The sequence below is a fragment of the Vulpes vulpes genome, chromosome 8 (genome assembly GCF_048418805.1).
Source record: "Vulpes vulpes isolate BD-2025 chromosome 8, VulVul3, whole genome shotgun sequence".
Lineage (NCBI taxonomy): Eukaryota > Metazoa > Chordata > Mammalia > Carnivora > Canidae > Vulpes > Vulpes vulpes.
In genome coordinates, this window is record NC_132787.1 from 7697747 (window position 1) to 7722284 (window position 24538).

The 24538-nt window shown below is 37.4% G+C and overlaps 1 protein-coding gene across 3 annotated transcripts in view; it reads left to right on the top strand.

The window, feature by feature from the left end:
• The first annotated feature begins 706 nt into the window (after nucleotides 1-706).
• Nucleotides 707-24538, top strand: part of SLC38A4 (solute carrier family 38 member 4) — a 62038-nt gene continuing 38206 nt past the window's right edge. Inside the window, exon 1 of one of the 3 annotated variants that reach the window (XM_072765471.1) lies at nucleotides 707-907. The gene's annotated coding sequence lies outside the window, so the exon portion shown is untranslated. Of the gene's footprint in view, nucleotides 908-23382; nucleotides 23498-24538 lie in introns of those variants that run through there. The other 2 variants (XM_072765472.1, XM_026000172.2) reach the window with 2 other exon arrangements.

The window sequence follows — 24538 nt, forward strand, 5'->3', positions numbered from 1 at the left end:
TCCTTCCTTCCTTCCTTCCTTCCCTCCTTCCTTTCCTTCCTTCCCTCCTTCCTTCCTTCCTTCCTTCCTTCCTTCCTTCCTTCCTTCCCTCCTTCCTTTCCTTCCTTCCCTCCTTCCTTCCCTCCTTCCTTCCTTCCTTCCTTCCTTCCTTCCTTCCCTCCTTCCTTTCCTTCCTTCCCTCCTTCCTTCCTTCCTTCCTTCCTTCCTTCCTTCCTTCCTTCCCTCCTTTCTTTCCTTCCTTCCCTCCTTTCTTTCCTTCCTTCCATCCTTTCTTTCCTTCCTTCCTTCCTTTCTTTCCCTCCTTCCCATCCTTCCTTCCTTCCTTCCTTCCCTCCTTCCTTTCCTTCCTTCCCTCCTTCCTTTCCTTCCTTCCCTCCTTCCTTTCTTTCCCTCCTTCCCATCCTTCCTTCCCTTCCTTCCTTCCCTCCTCCCCATCCTTCCTTCCCTTTCTTTCCTTCCTTCCTCCCCTTCCTTCCTTCTCTATCCATCGAAAGTCCTATTGATCCTACCTGACGCTTCAGGGTCACTTTTCCTCCCCACCCACCCGGGTGTTTGTCCTGTCATTTTGCCTTGCGTCATCCGCACCTTTTACACCGCATACTCCTCAGGACAAGGACTTTGCTCTTTGTTTTGGCATAATTCTATAACCCCGGGTACACTCCTGGCGCTATAAAAATGTTAAAGAAGAAAAAGAAAAAAGGGGGGGGGGGAGGCAATCCCCCAGGAGGCCAGCCCGGCGGGCGGCGGGTGCTGTCCAGCAGCATCTCCATCTCCCGCCGCGCCTGGCGGCTCGGGGCCCGCGTCCTGCTCTGCGGCCGCGCGCGGGGACCTGCGGGGACCCCCGGGGACAGCCCGCGCGCTCCGAGGCTGGTGGCTTCTGCTGGGACTTCGCCAGAGGAACCAGTGAGTGAGTGAGACGTGGCAAGGACCTGGAGGAGGAGGAGGGGTGAGGCAGGGCAGCCGCGGGGCTCTAAGAAGGGTTTCCTGCGTGCGCCTGTGGCCCCCGGGCCGTGGCCTCGGGCTCTGGGTCGTCCCCAAAGGGCAGGCGCGTGGGCAGGAGTGCGGGATGCGCCTGAGGCCCTCTGCACCAGCCGATCTGGACCTACTAACCCGAGAGCATTTGTGTTTCCAGCCCGGCTCCGGCTTTGGGAGCGTCTGCAAAGCCATCAGATGGGTCGCAGCCCTGCAGACCTGGAGCGATTTTATCAGGCCCGAGAACACATCATCCCTGTGTGATTCCTTTTTTGGGTTCTTGAGGCAATGGTTTAGAAACAGCACACTTAAAAAATATATATGTATATATATATATATAAATATATATATAAAACGCTTTGTTGGCATGTGACACGGAGCTGATTTTAATTATACTTGCAGTACAGAGGAGTCCGTGCTATCTGTGGTGGACTTACATATATTTAAAGGGTTTTTTTGTTTGTTTTTTTGGGGTTTTTTTGGGGAGCGTCAGGTAGGATCAATAGGACTTTCAATGGATAGTTTTTGTTTTTATTTTGAAGTGATTGTACAGTCACCAGAAGTTGTAAAGGTGGCACAGAGACCCCCCCCCCCCCCCCCCCCCCCCGTCTTTCACCCAGTTTCCTCCAGTGGTTACATTGGGCATGATTTTCATAGAAGATCAAAACTCAGATGTTGATGATGTTGGTACAATATGTGTGTACAAGACGTATGTATCGTTTCCATGTCATTCGATCACACGCGTGGGTTTGTGCAGCCACCAGCACCACCAAGGTACGGAACTTGCATCACTTGGAAGATCCCCCTGCTGGGATTCCTTTACAGCCACACTTGCCTCCTTCCCCCTTCCCCTGACAACAGATGTTTCCCGGCTCTATGTTTTAATTGTTTTTGCAAATGCTATGTAAGCAGAATCACACTGTGATCTCTTTGAGACTGGTTTTTGTCTCTTTTTGACTGGTTATGCTGAATGCATAACATTCTAGAGATCCATTCACGTTGCTGTATCCAAAGTTGGGTCCTTTTTATCACTGAATAGTATTCCAGTTGCTTCACCACATTTAGTGGTAGCGTTTTTCTTCTTCTTCTTCTTCTTCTTCTTCTTCTTCTTCTTCTTCTTCTTCTTCTTCTTCTTCTTCTTCCTTTTCTTCCTTCTTCTTCTTCCTCTTCTTCTCAATTGATTTATTTGTCTAGAACTTCAGTTGGATACTGATGGTACTCAGTAAGAGTGTGAGAACAAAATTTGAATGTGTTTTCAACTTCAAAATGACCTTTGGGTGTGATAGGGCCAAAGGATATATAAGCTCCGTTTTAATTTAAAGCAGAGACCACCAGAGGAGTGCAGAGGAGAAAAGGAATGTGGCAGAGAAAAGGATGTATTTAGACAGTTAAGATCCAAAACCTGGCACTTTTTAAGATTTCCACACCAATAGGACAATCTATTCTGTGATTCTTATCTTTGGTTAGGGCAACTCAGATTTCTTGAAGCTGATTTTTAAAATGCTTCTGCAATAGGGAATCCCTTGCCAGTCTGTGCAGTCAACATAGCTGATAACTCAAGGACACGGCTGGAAATGACCATGAGTGACTCTAGTTTGAGGAGGGTCACCAGAGTCAAAATAACATCTTTAGCCCCAGGGCAACTGTGGAGGGTCCTGAGACTCTCCTTGGCCACTCACCCCACCCACTAGTGGGAGGAGCATCACCCAGAGTTCACTTAAGTCAGATTTTAAAAGGAGGCTGTGACTCTTCACCCGAACACCCACAAGCGACTTGAACCTGCACTCTCCAAAGGCTGTAACTAGCTAAGGGAAATGCAGCCCTTCTGAACAGTACCTGGAAGAATGAGGCTCAATCCCTGGCTTCAGCCAGTACCTATAGGAGAGTTCTCTCCCCCACTTTGTCCTCCCTGGAGGAGAGAGCAAAATAGCCACTACTATCTGAAAGTATACTTTGTGTTTTTAGAATTTCACACCTTGGGCTTTCAAAGACATGCTATCAATTCACAAAATAACTATCAGTCTCCAGCCCTGCCTAGATCCAAGTCTAAGTGAAGACATTGGGCTAAGTCACCGTTTTCATGATTTCTGTTACCAGAAAAATATTCCTTATTCCAATCCCTGCCAGGGGATGGAGGGTAGGTAGCAGATGCTTGTTCAAAGCCTACACATATATAGAACTGCCATAAGTAAAATAATGTATAACTCCTTTCATGGACAAATCGGCTTTCCTGAATCTTTCCAAATGGAACAACATCTTGGTACTGTGTAATTTATTTTATTTTGTGTAAATGATGGGAGCCATGCCAACGTTGTGATATGAAGTGCAGACAGAGGCCACTATTCTCAACATTATAGGTTTTGTTTTTTTTAAGGGGTGATGGGGCAGGGGTGGTATTTGTCTCTCAAACTTTTTCTTTAAAAAGAAAAAAAATAGAGCTTTTCTGAAAGAAAAATAGAATAGAAATGCTTCATGTACTATATCAATGTAGGCAAAACCCAAAAGCTGTACAAGTATTTTCAAAAAATGTTGTAATACTATAGCAATGTCCACACTGAAAAATGACACCAAATATAATGCTTTACATTATTCTTTATACCAGAATTCCATAAAGTTCAAATTCCTTAACTTGGCAGTCAAGGTCAACCGCAGCTGGACTGTACACAAATATCCTACGTGAGCTAAAGTAGAGAATAGTTGCTTTGGTATTACTGGGGCCAAACTTCTGATCCCATTTCTTTCTTTCTTTCTTTTTAAAATCAATTAATTAGCATATTGCGTATTATTAGTTTCAGAGGGAGAGTTCAGTAATTTATCAATTGCATATAACACCCAGTGCTCATGACATCACATGCCCTCCTTAATGTCCATCAGCCAGTTACCCTACCCTCAGCAGCCCCTCCAGCAACCCTCAGTTTGTTTCCTATGATTCAAAGTGTCTTATGGTTTGTCTCCCTCTCTGATTTCATCTTGTTTTATTTTTCCCTCCCTTCCCCTATACTTCTCTGTTTTGTTTCTTAAATTCTGTATATGAGTGAAATCAGGTGATAATTGGCTTTCTTTGATTGACTTATTTCACTTAGCATTATACCCTCCAGTTCCACCTATGTCACTGCAAATGGCAAAATTTTATTTTCTGGTGGCTGAGTAATATTCCATTGTGTATATATTTACCTGTTCTAGTGTACATGAAAATCTGGGCTCTTTTTCATAATTTTGGCTATTGTGGACATTGCTGCTCTAAGTATTGGGGTGCAGGTGCCCCTTCCATCTGATCCCATTTCTCTAGCCTGGAACCACCCTCTTCTCTCTGGAGTCATATCATTCTTCCTTCATGAAACCTGTTCCACTGGCCCCAGCTCCCATGCTGAGCTCTCTAGCTGTCTTGAAGACAGGGATCCTATTATGAATAGTGTCCAATGAAGAGTAGGTACCCAGTGGTGATGGAATGTTGTTAGGAGCTGGGTTCTGCAGTTAGATGTGGGGCTGTGAGGCCTGGCCCACTCACTTGTTCACCAGTTTTGGTCTTTGGGTAAATTACTTAATCTTCTTGAGCATCAGCTGCATCACTTACAAAATGGGGATGATAATATTACCTATCCAAAAGGTGAGGGTATTACTGATATGATACATGTGATATGCTTAACATAAGGCTGGCTGTAGTGAATATGATTATTACTAATGAGAACATTAAAAATGAGATTTCAGACTTTATAAAGTTAACAGGTCTGAATGGAGGATGTAGACTAGAAAACTTGGTTGTTAAGGCTTCTCTGTGTCTCTCAATCATAACTGCTGTCATAAGAAGGGACAGGGTCGCTCTATGCCTATCAACCAGGGAGCCAGTATCTAATCCATACCTACCAAGATGGAACACAGACTGAAGCAGAGAGTCTTTTCTTTTTAGATCTAACAAAAATGTGTGTGGCTTGGCACAGATTTTATTTTTGGTAGGAAGTAATCAAATGATGAATAAACTTCTATGAAGCAGGGAACAAATACTAGATATTGGCTTCAAAGAGTAATTAAAATAGTCTCATGATGAGTCATCTATCCTTGAAGCTATTACAAATACAATCTGTAGCTTTAGAAAAGTGAAAAGTTCAATAAATTAACTGGTTGTTTGATCTGCATAAAACCAAATTAGTAGGTTTTCTGATATTCTCCTACAAATGGTTTCACTGAAGCATAGCTTCAATCCAATCAAGGGCATAACCATTAGTGCTCTCTTGTTTACAATGATGTCTAAACAAACTCTTTTTGCGTTCTGAATTACAGATCTAAAATGATGGGTTTAGACTATAGCATGCGATTACAAACAGAATAGTAATGCTTTAAATAAATAGCAAAGTAGGTTAGATTTGGGTTGAAAGAGGGGGGTCACGTATAGATTCTGATTTTATCTTGTTCCTGGGGCCATATCTTAAATAATTACTCTTTGTCAAGTGATTGGACTCTATGTGTATAAGTATTTCAAAATAAACAGTCCCCCAACCTCAAAGATATCCTCAAAAATTTGCTGAAGTACATATGTATGCATGGCTATTCATAAATTTCAGAGACCCAGAAAAGAAAATTTCTGCTCAAAAGTCTCATTTGTTTAGCTAAGGATATGGAAAAACTCTGTTACACAATTAGAGAGTCCAGTGTTCTGGTTAGGAAGAAATTATACCTGCCATGGCTTGTCAATTTTCAAAGAACTAGAATAAAGCAAGATCCATTTTAAAATCAGAATTTTATTCAACATGATTTAATGTTTTAGCATGCCTTAGGCTTACTAACTATCGTTAACTTCATGTATCAGGGTAAATCTAAAAAATGCTAGGCAATAGAAGTTTCTGGTTGGTTGAAAGAATCTATAGGTCTTTCTTCTGCTTTTAAACTTTGGGGAGGACTATCAAGAAAAATGTATGTTGAAGTTCTAAACGAGGGAATTTAAACTTTTTTAATATGGAAAATTTCTAATGTATTCCAAATTCTAGTGTAGTACAATGACACTCTGTCTTGCACAAAACTTCAACAATTATCAATACTTGTCTGTTATATTTCAACCCTTCCCATGCCTTTCCTCCCTGCTACCCTTACCACAACCATTACAAAATTATTTTGAAGCAAATCCAAGTCATCATATAATTTGATCTGTACATGAGCCATATGTATCTCAGAAAGATAAGTCTTCAAGAATAACCAAATTATCACACCTTAAATAAACCATTTTGTTAATATTATCGAATATCCCAGCAGTGTTCAAATATATCTGATGGTCTCTTTATTTTACCTCTAGTTTGTTTGAATCAGAATCCAAACAGGGCTCATACATTCACTAGTTGATATGGATTCAAAGAGGCTTTAAGCCTCATCTCTTTTTTCCTCTCTTGCAATTTATTGAATGGTGAAAACAAGCCATTTGTCCTCTGGAATTTCCCATATTCTGGACTTTGTTGAGTTCCAAGACTTTTAAAATGTCATTGCCAAGCATCGGTAGTCTGCCTTCTTAAAATCTAACCCTTATGAACTTGCTTCTCTTTCAAAGAAAAATTATACCTTGTCATTCCTTTGCCTGGTTCCTTGAGGAAATTCCAGGCTATATCTTTCTCAATTTTGTCCAAATATCTTTCCTTTTAATACCTATGATTTACCTAATGCTTCTTCTTGAGAACTTGGCCAATCTGGAATGCCCTTCAGTCAGCTTTCAAAATGTGTACCGTCCTCCCCCAAGTGCTTACTCAGCTTTCTCTAATTTATCTCAAGACATCACCAGTAAACACTAGGTTGTTTTGATTTTAAAAATTGTGCCACAAGACTACTTTTTAAAAAGTACTTTTTGATTACTGACATACACAAATATATTCTCTAGGAAATTATACACTTGGGATTTGCTTTAACATAATGGGGGAGGGAGAGTGGTGGTTTGGATGTAATAAGATTGGCCATGGTTGATAACTGTTCAAGCTAGATAATGCATTTGTGAGGTTTCACTTTATTATTCTATCTGCATTTGTATAAATTTGAAATTTTCCATAATAAGAAATAGAAATGAGAGGTGTCTGGGTGGCTCAGTTGGTTAAGCTCAGGTCATGATCCCAGAGTCTGCCTCTCCCTCTCATTCTGTGTGCGCACTTGTTCTATCTCTTTCTCTCTCTCAAATAAATACATAAAATCTTTTTTTTAAATACATAAAATCTTAAAAAAAAAGAAATAGAAATTATATACGTTATATTGCCTAAGCTAAATAATGAAACATTTCATTTAGGAGCCTATGTTGTTAATACCTTTGCTACATCATCAGAAAATCATGCCTAAGGAACAATCTACTTGCTTTCCCATTCCATAAGTCTGGCTTGCCTAAAAACAAGACTTTTAAAGTAAAATAAAATCATCATGTAAGTAATATTTAAATAAAAGGGGGACATGGCTTGGAATGACTGAAAATAGGAATCACAGTTGTGTGATTTGTCTAAGTTGCCTTTCTTAAGACTCTATTGTGGCAGAGCTCTTGGACATGCCCTTGTAGTCTAACTAACTGCTGACAAAAGACTCCCAGGGGAGGAGTGATTCAAACTATTTGATTATCCCATAAGAAAAAGATTCTAGAATAGATTAGGAAGGTCACACTTACTAGCTCTCCCTGCTACTCTACCAAAAGAACAACATGCAGGTCCTGTTTTCCAAGGTGAAACAGACCTTTTTAGAAACTTATCAGCATTTAACTTTAGTCTGATTGCTCTTTGCTTTGTTCCACTGTTGAAAAGATAAGAAAATTTAACACCTTATGCTTACATTAGCCATACATACTAGGAAATGCTTTTTAAAGAACGTACAGCCTTTATTAATAATTTTCTATTGTTTCATTAGCATCATATTTAAATAATACAGTTAAAACTGTGATCAGCCATGCAACTGCAAAACACATCACACATATGGACCTGACTCATCGCATCTTCTCTAAAGTCAGGTGAATTTAGCACCATACAGTACATACAAGTTTCCAGTCAGCCCAGTTGAAGATAATTAAGGGGAAAAGAGTAAGAACTGAGGCTGAAAATGGAAAAGGAAAGAAAAATAGATGCACAGTAAGAAGAAATGCTTTTGTGTGAAGCCTTGGAACACATCAGTGGAACATAGGGCTCAGGGAAAGGCCTATTGGGTTCTTGCTTTGACAGGAGGGACCTGCAAACGGTGCACAGAAGGGCTGGCAGCTTGTACCTTATGATGTAGTTTTCATGTCCCAGATTAGAAATACCTGCTTTGAGAGACAGATGAATAGGCTTGAGAAATATCTACTCATCTAGGCCTAGTAGGTTAATGAAGTCTTCCAGAAGTTTCTCCATCTTAAGCATCTATCTTAATCCTGTATCACACTGGGAGATAACAAGCAGGAGACAATGCCTCTAATCCATAAGATGAAAAAGGCACCAGACCTTATTGGAATAAGGTCATACACTAGAAATGTGCTCTGGTAGATGCATATTTCTGTACAACAAAGCAGTATGAGCTTGCAATTGTTGGAACTCTGGGAGAGGCTCTGAAGACATTTTAGTGAGCAAAAGGTGAGAAATCTAAATTTAATTGTCTTTGTTAATACCAATTTAAAATATGTAATAACATCATTGGTAATATTTTTTACTTTCATGATTGCAAAAATTTTGTACAGATTCACACAGTCTTGGCCCCAACCCCATAAACTATATATTCTCCATAAGCTATTAAGTTACCCAACCTGGAATTCTCCTGTCATAGACTTTAAGAATTTGATCCTCTTGTCTGGTGAGAAGTTATTCTATACTCAGATCCCCCAATGCCTCTGAGCTGTTACTTCCTACATAGTCATTTTTTTAAAATTTTAATCAGAATTGAAATAAAAAGCCAATTGGTGCCCCTTTGTAATTCTTTCAGTAATTATATATATTATATATATTTATATATTATATATTTTTATGTATTTATATATATTTATTATTATATTATATATTATTATATATATTTCTGAGTTTATTGATTTGTAAACATTTTAAATTTTGCAAAAAATGTTGAAAAACTATTCAAAAGCCCAAGTGAGTACATTTTTTATTATTCTTTTATGCTCCACCAAAATTAATTGAGAAAAATAAATTTAGGGTAGTACACTTTTGAATAGGAAAAGTGAAAAAATAGTCAGGCGTGATGGGATTTGGGTCGCCAAATACACTAATTGAGGCCAAAGAAACCCCAGTCATCTGCCCATCTGACATACAAAGTATAAATAATATTCTCACAATAAGAAAAGAAGAAATGTTTTACATTTGCTCCTCGGAAATTAGTATAGAGTGTCTGGGTTCTTTTTGTATTCTTTTTAACAAGTAAGCTTCAAACATATATAGAAAATATCAGACAAAATAAAACTAAGGCATATTTACATATCATGTTTTTAGTAAAATGATAGTCATTCACCCCAATTCTTACATTGCTATGGTTATGTCTTCTTTGCCAAAGTCACTATTATGTACATCTAACATATTTTTGAATGTTCCTTTAATAAAAAAAAGTTCTCCTTATCTTAGAAACACATATATGCTTTGTGTTGCAGTGGTTGCCATGGCAAGTCTGTATATTTTATTAAATACCAGACCAGAGTAAACAGATATTGCAGCAGACAGAGGTAGTGCTGGAGGCATCAAGACTTTGTCAGCATTTCTGATATAAATATATATTTTTCAGGGTTTCCTACCTGAAATGTTAACTCTATAACAAGTTAACACAAGACAACGAATGCTAATGCCCAAGTGGCTGAATGTTTCAAGGGGCCCTAAAACAGGAAATAAAAGGAAAACCATTTCTTCTGGAGATCTGTGACTATTATAAATAACAGAAGTTTGAGACCATTCCTGAAGTGTTTATCAGTAGGCCTAAGAATTAAACTTGCCATTTGGTTTTTAGCCAAGAATACTGACTAAAATTTTTGAATTGTGGTTTGGTTGATATAGGAGATCATTCTTCTTCTAAATCAAAAATAGTCTACTGCTCAAGAGTAGGTTCTCATAAAAACTGTAAGTACATAGGCTATTTTATGTGGCTCACGGATTTAAAAATATACAACCAACAACAACAATAAATAATATTTATCTAGCTCTTATTATATCCCAGGTCCTGTTCTAAGCCCTTTATGTGTTATTATCGGACTTGCAGAAAAGTAAATAAAGAATACACATACCTTCTTTAATAAGTTATCGTTCTGTGCAAAAATAAGGAAGGTAGGGACCAAAAAATAAAAAGAGGTCTTAATTTACTCATCTACTTAAGATGTAAAATGAGGGCCATCTCCATAGGATTCGCAGAGCAGTAGAGAGTGAGATAACCACTCTAACCACTAAGAAGTCTTGAACAATTATTTTTGGCCCAGATCTGGCCAATGCAGGCATACTTTCTTATGTATCAGTTGTGCCAATTATTCTCAAATGATTTCAGTGACCACAGCATAGAATAACTAATTGTGATTAGGTGAGTTAATGAGATGCTTTAAAAGAAAATCATATCTTAAACATTTTAGGCGAAAATCCAGGTGCCACAAAACCTCATCTATCTCTGCATACTAAAAATGAATCTATTTATACACCTGAATATTCTCTTGGGTATATCTAAACATCTGTGATAATGTCTATTATAAAAATTGAATGCTTTCATTTGCTGAAATTCCAGGAAAACAAATCAACAGAGCTCCCAGTTTTTCACTCCAGCTGGAATGATTTAGTTTATTGAAGTCATCATAAGGAGAGTTCTCTAAGACATCTGAAAATGTGTTTCATCTTTTGGCCACATATTTCTCAATCCTTATATTAGTGTAATGAAAATAAGCTGTATTGGATATTTAAGAAATATTTAAATAATGTTTCTTGTAATCCATGTTTTGGACCAGAACATACTGAGTAAAATCCTAGAGAGTCTTCCAACAACTCACTGCCGCCTCATTTTCTCTCCTCTTTCATATTGTAGTTCTTGCTGCTATTGTTTCTTTTCTTAATCTGGCTTTGATTGTTGCAATGGGGCACAGAAGTGATAAAAAAAAAAACAAACACTGTTTACTTAACAAATGCCACAGGAAAACCAGTCTATACATTGGACAGAGACTAATTCAGCGGACTAGCTATTGTTATCCTACCACCAAATAGCAAGACTGATTTTTTTTTAAAACTAAATTTACCTAAAACAATTTAAAGTGGGTTGTTGAGACCATGAATCTTAGTAGTTTGGGCTGGTACCTAAAGACTAAAGGCATCTATATTTACGTAATAAATATACTTTGGTATTATTCTGTTTTGGAAGACAACGGGGACTTGTTCACATCAGTATATTCACACTCATGTGAGAAGAGCTCAATATGTCAGCAACTGGAAGACCAACTATTTAAGAGGGGAAGAAGTGGAAAGAAAATAAACACCAGAGCACACATCACCAGCTGCCATCAGCGGCACACTCATTCACATTTATACCCATTCCACCTAATGGGTTAAAAAAAAAAAAACTGGCTTGTTTCCCAAACAGTGTAAGAATATTTTATAAGAATGTTAAAGATTTTAATCAAGGTTATTTTTAATTTCTGTAAAGAGTTCTGTTTGAAAATATTTGCATGTATGTTTCCTCACGTCTAAATCACAAAGAATGAATTGAACTGGAATTAATAAAGGATTTGACAGCGCAGTCTTGTAGACTTCAATTCAAATTCCAAGTGGTTGCATCCAGGTTAACCTTCCAGTTAGTGAGAAGTAGCATCTACGCATGCTTGTAACACTTTTGTGTATATAAAAGATGGAAGTCATGGGGTCCTGTTGGAACCAAGAAGCTACCTCAGAGAGCCAGTCATCCATTCGTGTTGCACTCTTATCCATGCACTAATTGATGATGGTGAAAAGGGTCTTGCAACTGAATTAAGGGACAATGATTAAACCAAAACTAGGACTGGCCAAGTTGGGAATTAGTACTAAAATGTCCAGCAATCTCAAACCCTAGAGTGGAAGCAAAATGTAGGCCACTTACTTTGGCATTTGAAAAATGTGTTCTTGGTATATCTTTGGGTCTTCATGTGTTGTCAGTCTCACCAAAAGGAAAAATAACCCAAAGCAAAGCCAAACCAGCCCCCTTCCCACCAAAATCTGCAAGTATATTTACATGTTTAAACACTGGCTCTGGGGACAGGTTCAGGGATAAATATGTACCGTGGTACTTTTCAGCTTCACAAGTTGGTTAATGTTAAACAAACACATATTGCAAATCGTGTCTTCTTACGAGGTTGTTTTCTGAGATTCCATGGGTCAGGGTCAAAACCTCCCGTTTTCTAGCTTTTCTACAGTGCTAAATCAATAGTTTGACAAATGGAATAACGGTCTAATTAAACAGTGACAATACCCTTCCAAAGCAACGGTGCTGAAACTATTTCATCATCGGTTTTGCTGTCATATCGCCCTTATAAAACAACAGCAAAAACAAACCAAAACCAAAAAAAAAAAAAAAAAAAGGATCCAAACGCATATGCCTTTTCTGTTTATAATGATTAAATATCCATGATCACAGTTACACCTCACAGTAACCTGGCATAATGGTTTTTGTTAGACCAGTTTTATTTTTTTTTAAAGATTTATTTATTTTATTCATGAGAGACAGAGAGAGAGAGAGAGAGAGAGAGAATGGGAGAGACAGGCAGAGAGAAGCAGGCTCCCTATGGGAAGCCCATGTAGGACTTGATCTTGGGACCCCAGGATCACGCTCTAAGCCAAAGACAAATGCTCAACTGCTGAGCCACTCAGGCATCCTTTTTAGACCAGTTTTAAAGAAAAAAATGGAGTTCCAGAATATTTACATGACTTCCCTTATTCAACAAAACTATATTAAGTAGGTACCATGCTAGGTTTTAAAGTTAAGAGACAATTATTTAAATACACGAATACTTACATAATGTTTACTATGTGCCACTCTTCTAAGGCCTTATAAATACTGAACTCGTAATTCCTCACAACAGCAGCGTGAGGTGGGTACTATTATTACCTCCTCTCTACAGTTGAGGAACCTGAAGGCACAGAAATGGCAAACAGCTTGCCCCAAGTCAGACAGCTAACAAAGGACAGGAATTGGATTTAAGTAGGCAGTCAAGCCCCACAATCTATATTAGCTGACCCTGTGCTATGCAGAATAAGGCACAGCATCTGCTCCCAAGGACTTCAAGGTCTAACAGTGTAGACAAATGGGCCAGTACAGCTCATAGGAAGCAGAGAGCACAGAGGAGGGAGGATTAAGTCTAACCTGTCTAAAGGCTCTCAGCTGGCAGGGAGCAGAATGGGAGTCAAACGTGAATCTGTGAACTTGGACTCCAGAGTCAACGTGTTCTCCATGACACAGGGCAGGCCCATATTTGATAAGAGTTTGGAATGACAGTGAGAAAACAATGTACTTATAGGAAACGGCGTGTGAGCCAAAGGATAAAGGCTGGGCTTCTTTGGGGACAGAAAAAGCACTGTGGTTCCTAACAGATATAAATGTAGACAAGGAACAGGTGAGCAGATCTCCCTCTTATCTTCGTCACAGGGAATGCATACCTGCGGAATACATTTAACACGTAATTTAATATATATGCAGTTACCAGCAGAACTCTTCTGTATGGCAAATTAACTGGAAAGCTTCACAGTCATTCTAAGGCTTGTGGTCAGTCAGAAGGAAACAGAGTCAGATGTTCTGCTCACAAGTAGGAGGAAAGCCCAGAGACATGGAGACAGTGATGAGCATCATTCAGGGCATATAATAGATATTCAGGGATTGCTGCCTCATTGAATGACTGCCTCATTGACTTACTGAAAACAGGAGCCAGACAAAAAAGACTAGAGACGATGCATTCTCTGTTGCTCACTTTTTAACTTGGCTGAACATTTTGATGGGGGGAATGAGTTCAACTGAAACATTTAGAATCAGGATTTTATGTCAATATATCAATTTTAGGTCCAACAGGTCTCTCCTGGGCAACCATTTTGATATTTCTTTGACCACTATATAAGTCCAACTACCAACTACTTATATTTCTAAGTTTTGTAGTCCAAGCAGAGGCAAAAGGAGCTACACGGGAAGCAATAAATAACTGTTTGGCCAGTTTGAACTACAGTTGTGTTTGTGTGTTCCATGGCACATAGTAGGTCCCCAGTAAGTGAATGGGTGAATTTCATTTGGTCCTCCCAGTGGTCCTTGTTATTTTTTTTAATAATAAATTTATTTTTCATTGGTGTTCAATTTACCAACATACAGGATAACACCCAGTGCTCATCCCGTCAAGTGCCCCCCTTAGTGCCCGTCACCCATTCACCCCCACCCCCCGCCCTCCTCCCCTTCCACCACCCCTAGTTCGTTTCCCAGAGTTAGGAGTCTTTATGTTCTGTCTCCCTTTCTGATATTTCTCACACATTTCTTCTCCCTTCCTTTATATTCCCTTTCACTATTATTTATATTCCCCAAATGAAGGAGAACATACAATGTTTGTCCTTCTCCGATTGACTTACTTCACTCAACATAATACCCTCCAGTTCCATCCACGTTGAAGCAAATGGTGGGTATTTGTCGTTTCTAATGGCTGAGTAATATTCAGGATTTTATACTTTTTATAAATGAAAAAATGAAGACCCAGAGAGTTTACTTGTTGATAGTGCCCATAGCTAGTGAGTGAAGGAGTTAGAACTTGAACCCAAATCTTCTGAATGGTACCCCAGTCAGGTGTTAGCATGACAAAGGAACAAGAACTTGTTCAGCCATCAGATCCTTTGGGTGTCAGAAGACTTCTGGTGTAGATTGAAAGAGATGAAGGGGGACAGTTACAAGACCAAAAAAAAGGGAAGGCCTCCTTTGAAAAAACTAAAGTCTTATGCAAGATTCAAAGGAAATGCCATCAGCCTTTTAAACTCAAGAGCATAAGCAAAATTATTTGAGTTACTGTGGTTGTCTTACACACATGTCAATATCAGATCCCCCAAAATTAAAAAGTATCAGTCCTCAAGTTTTCACTTATCACGTTATGCTAGACACTATAGAAAAGGAAGTTGACTATAGATGCTTACAAATTAAAGTATTAATATTACTGGATAAATTACTCATAATTTACTGAAGCATTGATCTTTACTTGGGTGTATTTTAAAATAATTAAGCTTAAATATATTGAACTTTAGATTCTAACTTTAAAGATAATCTTCAAATACGTAGGAAAGAATAGAAAGAGTAAAGATTTCTATACCTGAAAATTCAATTCCTGTAAAAGTTGTAATTAGCTCCTTTCTCATGTATTTTACACTATTTGAAGCAAAATATCTCATAAGCCTAAACTTTTCTGTTCTTAGCCAAATTATGCTACTACAATCCTTATGGTCCAATCACAAAGCAGAGGCCCCAACCCACCTGAACACTCTCTCCAAGAATGTAATGCAGGCAAGAATTGCTCCGGGCCACTCTGGTGGTTTTGGGTTTTTTTTCCTGTTTGCAGTAAATCTTTATTATCACAATTTCTAACACATTTTCCTGAGATATCTCAAATTTCGATACTGCTTGACTGCTGTTTTTTTATGAGCTCATTTGCAACAGAACAACTTTAAAAGACATGGTCCCAAAACCCTGTAATCCCCTCCGAACTCCCCACCCCCTCTCTTCCCCCCTTCCCATTACCTGCCTCAAAATCCAGGAATTTGGGCAGCCTGGGAGCTGCCTCTTGCCTCCTTTGTCTTTGCTCCTGCTGTTCCCCTGCTGGTGGCCTCCTCCTCATCCCTCTGCTCCTGGCCAGCTCCTGTTTATTCTTTTAGTTTGAGCTCAGCTGTCACCTCCAGGAAGTCTTGTTCATCCCTTTCAAACAGAGTTGGGAGCCACACTTTTCCTACCCCTCACTTCCTACTCACCCACTACCTTATGGTGTCATGACTTATATAAACAATGGATTCCTTTGGGAGACCAGGGCTTTTGAGAGTGGGTCTTCTTTTCTTACTGTCTCTATTGCCTTAGCCCCTACCACAAAGTACATAGGTGTTCAATATTATTTATCGAGTGAATAAATGAAGATGACTTCTTATGTTGTAATAGAAATTGAGTATCTCATAGCATTACGAAAAAATATTGATGTCCATTTTTTTCAACATTTTGAGATCTATTAGTGTATGTACCTCCTGCTGGTGGGGGAGAAAAATAATCCTTCCTTTCAGAACAAACTGGACATGTATAATTTTGTCTGGACTCTAAATAACTCATAAGTGCACTTTCAGAATCAAAGATTTTTTTTTAAGAGAGTTGATTGTTGCTGGTCGAGCACCCAAAATATTCTCACTAAAAATAGACATTTAGCTAGTGGCTAATATCCAGGATTGATTAACATTTGTTGCAGAACCGAGGAGAGAACTATTTGGTTTTGTTGCTTTTGTTTTTAATAAACGTTTACGGTTTCTCTCAGAGGGAAAGTAATCCATAATTTTTAAAGGTTAGTTGCAAATATTGATGGGAGGGGAAAAAAAGATTACCCACATTTTAATAATCAGGAAATAACCACTTATTCATTATTTTGGTAGATGTACTTTCAGGCACTTTTTTCTTTGGATACATATGTTTATGTTATATATTCATAATTTTAAAAACATAGGAATCGTATTACTATTAGATTTTATATCTTGCTTTTAAAACTTATAATTTTTCCTGTGCCCTTATTATGCCTTGAATATTCTCTGAACAAATGATTGGTAATTATTGCTTTACATTTTTGCAAAGGAACTTAATGCTTCCTTCTGAGCAGAAGGAACTAGTGCAGGATCCATCAAATGAAATAATTATTATAATGTTTCTTGTTGTAACCTCATATATAAGTTCCAATGAGAGGTTTTGGATGCACATATTGAATTAGCGTCCTTAACAGAGATTTTCATTAATTCAACATTTACACAGTACCTATTAAAACCCAACCATAGGCTAAAATTAATCAAGGTAAACAAGCAAAAGAGATTGTTTACAACTAATCTACATTGCCTGTCTGGACATACTTGAATATATCCCCAAACCTCCTAAACCATCTGACCAAATGTCTCCAATCTGCTGCTAAGTAAGGTCAAGACATTTACTTTAACTGAGTCAATTTTGCTATATTTATTTTTAAAGATTATTTATTTATTTATTTATTTATTTATTTATTTATTTATGAGAGACACACAGAGAGGCAGAGAAATAGGCAGGGGGAGAAGCAGGCACCTCGTGGGGAGCCTGATACTGGACTTGATCCCAGGACCCCGGGATCACGACCTGAGCCAAAGGCAGACACCCACCCACTGAGTCACCCAGGTGCCCAATTTTCCTATATTAAAAGAAAGATTGATGCTACCAACTTTACACTCAGCCCTCCAGGATTTATAAATTCTCACTCAAGTGACCCATAAAGTACAAAAAGCTCAAGTTGTCTTGTTGCACTGGGCACTGCTAACCCCTGTATTCATCAAAGGATGAATACATCAGCGTACAAGTGCCTTGTGAAGAGCTCTGAGGGCCACTGCCCTTCGGTGGAGTTGCTCCCAATTGCTTACAGGAGAGATGAGCATTTCTGACAGAAACCTGTCCCTCTCTTTTTCTGCTCAGACCTGACTCAGGAAATCCTCTGCATTCCCTAAGAGCAGTCCATTAAGAACTGTCCCTGAGTCACAGCTCGAGATACGTTGGGGAGTCCAAATTCAAGCAAGAGGGCACCTGGTTTACAATCTCCAATCGCTGATGAAATCACAAAATCAAAATATGTAGAATTTTGATTCTGGTAGAGCAAATTCTGGTAGAGAATTTGCTTTTATAGGAAAGGGATTGATAGAATATGAAAGAAAGCAATGGAAGTTAATGTGCCGTGCCCCCCAAAGAATATAATTTTTAAGCCATCCATTGCTATTCATTAGACAGGCAATCAGCTCACACTACCATTGTGTCAATACTGCATTCTGTACAAAGGACTGGAATTAGCAAGGAGATTTCGCTGGAAGTGTTGTTATTATACACCTCCTTCCCAGGGCTGTTTCCTCAAGTAGGCATCGTAAAGAGTTGGGATCTTTCTTTAAAGGAAACTTTTAAAAGCTCTAATTTAACATTTAGAATTTCAATTTATTATTTAAGTTGTAATCAGGCATAAATAAGCCTCACAGACCTTGTCATTCTTCTTTACCCAGATAGATCTGCATAGGCAGAAACTTGGCATGAACTTTTGATATGTTTTTCTCTGCATCATATCAATGTGGAATCAAGACATAAATTTGAGTTGCTTCAAAGGCAAATGGCAGAGAAAAAATATCAAGACATGAGCTGTCTCCTTACTAAAATTGTGGGGTTTTTTTTTTTTTTTTTTTTTGTCAGCTGAGGCTCAAAGGAATTTTCTATTTAGGTCTGTAGCAAAGCCAGTAAATTTGTCAACCTGAACCAAACTTGTTTGCTAATTTTGCAACATAGTATTTGACTATTCAAACATTTCCAAAATGCTCCATTGTATAACTGTAAAGGTGCTTTTGGCTGGGTTGACGAGAGGGGCATGCCATCAACTAAGCAATTTCCTCACAATGCATGGGTCATTGCATTTTTCTTGGCCAGGGAGGTTTTTAGAGCAGGAAAGCAAGGCCTCCCCCCAGGGACACAGGCTGGGAAGCCCTTTGGGGCCTCATTTGGGAATGTCCTGAATTTAGACTTTTTAAAAGTATCCTCACACTAGGCTAGTGAAAGTCATTTGTATTATATGTGTTTTTAGGTGTTAATTTTAAGTAGACATGTTGACAATGTACTACAATTTAGTAACCCTGTTTTGGATTTAAGTACATTTTCTAATATATTTGGAGCCTCAAAAAAAAAAGGAAGTGGCCTAAGATTCCACAGATATCTGAGAGGCTGTGCTGAAGGAGAATTAGAAAAACATTAATCTTTACTTTGGTGTCTACAATTAACTTGGCAGTGCCTCTTGGGGTAATACTCAATTTTACCTTTTTTATTCCATGTTTTTTATTCTGTAAGCTGAGGTTAGTAATTATATAACTGTGAAAAGAAGTACCTATAGCAACCCTTAAGTTTTCATCACCCTGCAAATGATACAGAGACTACAATGGCACAAGTATGTAAGTACTCAACTCACCTTCAGAATAACATGAAATTCAGTTATTTGAATAATTTGGGAAGATTTCTGTACCATTTCCATATGAAATTTTCTTTTTCTGCATGTATCCATTTTAAAAGAGTTAAAGTGAAGAATTTGGAATGCCAAAGCATGATATCAAAAAAAGATCAAATTCTCTTCAACACTGTAAGCCTGAAAATCAAAATCCAAAGTGCAAATCCTATGTCAAAAAGAAGTAATCAAGATCTTGTTTCTGACTGCAGTGGTGCTAAGTATCTTCCATTTTGGGGAATGACTTGGTAGATCAAGTCTACCAAGTCTGATTTACCTACAATACAATAAGAAAATAGTTGGATCAACGTAAGTATCCATATTTGGAAGCGCTAGCATTGACTGTAGAATGACAGACATATCGTCTTGGAACTTAATCTACTTCCTTAGATTTTGCGTTTATGAGGCAAAAGGCTGAAAATGATTTAAAAAAAGTAACTCTTCTTGGGGTGCCTGGGTGGCTCAGTCAGTTAAGCGTCCTACTTTTGTTTTCAGCTGTTGTCATGATCTCAGGGTTGTGAGACTGAGCCTTATGTTGGGCTCCATGCCGGGCAGGGAGTCTGCTTGAGATTCTCTCTCCCCCCCTCCATCTGCCCCTGCCACAAACAACGTGTGCGTGCTCTCTCTCTCTCAAATAAATAAATAAATCTTTTTTTTTTTTTAAGTAACTTTCTTGGAAAATAAGTCATCACAAAAAGAATGTAATATAGAAAAGTTAAAGAAACAGAGAAGAAAAGAGATAGAGGACCTAAAGAGAAGTTGAAGTAGGAGCAAAGAAAAGGAAGTGAATGCAGATACAGACACAATATGAAAGTACTAAACATTAGGTAATTTGGTTTCTTAGTCATTACTGTTCCTACCCATCTTCTTCCAATTTGGCTGTATCTAGATCCTATTTCCAAGTACTATTTTGTCCCATAACTAATGTTAGAAATTTTGGTGCAGTCCCGATGAGAACAAGAGGTTATCTTTCCCAGTGTCATTGCAAAATGCCATGATGGTCTGGCTAAGGCATTTTTTTTTTTTTAATTGTTGACTCATTTTGACTTGATCCAGCTGGAACTTTGTCTTTGAGGACATCATTAAAGGTAGAAATTTTAAACAAGATGATCAATGATTTTAAAGATGAGCAAGAAAAAATTTTAATTCAGTGCACAGATGTGATCTGAATTTATTTTGAGCCAACAATTATGTACTTTCAAAAGATAACATTTTGGGATATACACTCTTATGAACTTCTCTGTACTATTCAAAAATTATAACCACAGATGGATGGAAGGGTGCTGAAATGGATGAGTTATCACCATACAGTCTCTTTTGGCATATAAAGGAAAATAAAGACTTTATTGCAGGTTTCTTATTTTTCATAGAATAGTCACATGGAATTCATGGACTGTATTGTGAGCCAGTGAAAGTGATAAATAGAAGTAATACTACAAGAAAGAGTCAAATTACCACGGACTCCTATTTAAATCCTTTTGATCTGCCTTTTCATTTGCCTGAGAATAAAGGACCCAAAGAGAAGTTGAAGTAGGAGCAAAGAAAAGGAAGTGAATGCAGATACAGACACAATATGAAATTATTAAACATTACGTAATTTGGTTTCTTGGTCATTACTTTAGGTCCTCTATCTATTTCATTTCATTTTCATTTCTACCTCTATTCATTTCATTTGTCTGAGAATAACAGCAAAAATCACCAGAGCCAAGCTATCATTCAAGCCATCCTCCAAGTCCCTACCTCCATCTCCATCCCATCTTCCTACCTACATCTCTTCCTTCTCTGCTGATTTCATGATTGTTTTTTTCAGAAGCTTTCAAGAGATCCTTATCACTAAAATTCTGTGCTTCCTAGACTTTATGGCTTTCACAGTCTGGACTATTCCATTCTATTCTACTTTTTCCCTGAAAGTGTCTGCTGCAGCCAGACTGGTTCTCACTGTTGCCAGAATATGCGTTAGCTCATCTACAGTTTTTCCCCCAGGATGCCCTTCCCATTTCTCTCTACCTGTTGGGATCTCAAGTAGACTTTTAAGGCCTTCCTCAAGGTCTATGGATTTCCTCATGCTTTCTTGGATTGCCTCAGCCTCAGGAGACTCTTTATCTTCTGGAGTCCTGGGGAATACTGTGCAATTCTGCTGACATTAACTGTGCTATAGTCTGGGAAGCCAGACATATCTTACCCTTTGCCCCCGCCACCCCCTCCAAGGACCAAGCCTCATATACTTGCTCCTAGTGGCACTTATATGAATTTCTTATATGAAGGATCAGTTAAAGTGTTTGTCATTTTCTTGCTCAGACTTGCTTCATTATTCACTACCTGCATATTTTTCATTTTATTCATTTTTTTAAGTTGGTACATATTCTGGTTAATTACTTCTTTCTATAGTGGTACTGGAACCAAATCAGAACTAAATAAATATGTTGCATTTGCCATGCTTTAAAATCAAAAGAGCACAGACCTATTACCAAATGAAGAAATATGCAGAACATTAAACTATAGTGTTGTCTGTGTTTTCCTTATGAATGGAAAGTTACAATGAGTTTTGTCAAGACCAGACCATACATTTTTCATCAATCAACATATCTAAACGTATCAAAAATTAAGGGAAGAAAATAGTCAACAAACAAGTTCCTAAGCTATATTAATTCAGCTGACTTTTGTCAAATTAATTTTCACAGGTCTATATTTGATTTTTAAGTGTGTATTAGGAAAGTTTGTAATAAGAATTTTGCAATTAGAATAGGCTCAAGAGAAATCTAAGACTTCGTAGAAGTCTTTTAAGTGTGCATTTTATTTTAATCTAATATTGCTAGTTTATAACTTAGTATACTTGAAGATCTAAATTATGAAGAAATCTAAACAATATTTTAAGGGAGGTAAAAGTATTTAGACATTTATCTCTATCCTTCTTTATATGGAGATATCATAGTATGAAATTCACATATTAGAACCCTTTTCTTTTCAGTTGACCAACTATGAAACAGAATTTTATTAGAATACCGCTATTTAATCTTCTAACAATTAGTGCAGATTTTTGCTTGCTTCCTCTGTTAACTTTTCAAAATGGAAAAAAGTCTTCAATTGGAAACATCACAATAATGGAAGTTGAAAAGGAATATTCTTTAAATTTTTCTGAAATGAAGATTAACATATTTGTTACAATTTTTTCCTAGGCCATAATACATTTCATCCAATAAAAGACAAATCTACAGAGTAATTTTGAAAAATAAAGAACAAACTAAGAGACAAATACAAACAAATACACCATATAAAAGTTAATAAACCAAATGGGCACATTTGAAAAGGAAATAAGAAATGGATAACTGGGCATTTTACTTAATATTTAATGCCTTGCATTAGCTTAAGAATTTCTTACTCAAAAGAACAATGTTTAGTTGTGTTTTTATGGAAATTGGGAGTTGACTCACCTGTTGTAATCTAGAATTTCTTCTGATTGGTCATCAGCTTGTTCACTCGTGTCATAAATATTTAAAAGGCAAAGAATGTTTAATTCTGGATTGATTTTTAATCTTTTTCTCACCTAACTTTGATAAATATAACTGATATATTTTCACAACAGCATAAATTATATGCCAATACATTTTAACTCTTTCTCTGATGTTTGGAAAGCCAAGTAGATTTCTTTGAAAAGGACAAATTGTTCATTTAGAAATTCTTTAAAAACTCCAAATAGCGTTTTGCTTACTCAGCACAGTGCCTTTGGAATGGTAGCAGTGGCGGATAGAGCCGATGATTTTCAGTCTTGCAGTTCCTTGAGGAGTTGGTGCCATTTGTAAGTGTCTGTCATCCCATAAAATTTCCTCTGAATAAGCCAGCAATCCAAAGAAAAACAACTCTTCTCTTCTATAATTACTATTTTCTATGCATTCTGATTGTAATGTTTCATTAAACAATCTGACTCTATAACTATTGTTATTGTATTATTATAACTTTGCCTTCAGTTCATAAATCTAGAAATGTTAATTTTCCAAAAGCTTTATCAACCAACCTATAGCATCTTGATACAGAAGGATACCAATCAAGAGAAAACTTTCAGTAAGTATTTTGCTGTATAAAAGCCAAAATTCTAAAAACAAATAGAAATTGGTGTAACCGATGTTTAATCCAAATGTACAACAGTAAACTGAGTTAGCTTCTCTCTATTTTTTTTTTTAAGAGCTGACGCAAGTTGGACAGAGGGAGGTGTTGGGGCAAGGTGGTGGTGGTGTGATTGGCTTGTCTCATTCACGCCCACTGGTCTTTAAATCATTGTCTAGGTCCCCAAAGGTTCATATAAGTCAACACTGTTACAGGGGTCTGCCATTCCAAACAATTCCAGAAAGATTGCACAGGACTGGATAAATAATTAAGGTAAAGCTCTTTTTACACGAATAGTTGTAGAGTTAAAATAATGCTTCCTTTCTTCTTTTTATGGTGTAGAATGTTTATTTATTATAATTTAAATATTTGAAAATACTACTTACATTTTTTTCTCATTAAAAAAAATAAATTCAGAATAATGTCAGACATTGAAATTATTTACCTAGGTCTTGACTGCAGCTTTCTTTTGCAGATAATTTTAGGTTTGAGTATAAAATCAGGACAGGTGATAATAGAAAAGGGAGACATAGTAAAAAAAAAAAAAAAAAAAAGGAAAGTACAAGTATTTAGTTATTGACATCTCCTGGTTAATCACTGAGTAAAGAGTGGACACAATTTGTCTTAGAGAAAAATATAAGGTTTTAGAAGTACATTCTCAATGCTGTAACATTAAAGATTGTCTTTATCTTGAAACCAAAAATACAAAAACGAACGAAAGGAGGAAAATCCCATTACTGCAGCAGATATGAATAGCTAAGAGTATGGGCTGCACCATTGTCAAATGAAAAAGAAAAGACTTGTGTCCCCTTGTCTTCTTATTTGTCCATTTTAATGAAGGAGTATTTTTAGAGCAGATTTACTGGAAGAAACTGGGAAGTTGAATAGAATATAAACATAGTGTTAGATTTGGAAGGACTAGAAACAATTAGAGCTGTACTCCTCAAATTTGTCAGTCAGATGGGGGGAAAATTCTCAGTGGATTTTAGTATCGCCATCTCTTGGGTACCTTACAGAGCATATCTTGATGATTCTAACTAAACACCTAGCTGACAGCAAAGAGTGTTTCCTAACTCAGTAAGAAAAATATTTAAACTGATGATATATATTGCATTCATGGATAGTTGGCTGAAAGTCTGATTTTTGACATACTAAAGATATTTAGGGGTGTTTTCTAGAAAAGACTACTATTTGTTCTGGAGTCCAAGATCCTCCAGTTGTTCAGATTTATATGTAGACGATGTTGAAGGTTTTTTTTGAAAGTCTTTATTTTTTAAACCTTAAATCAGTAAGATTGAAGTACTGAGAAGGATA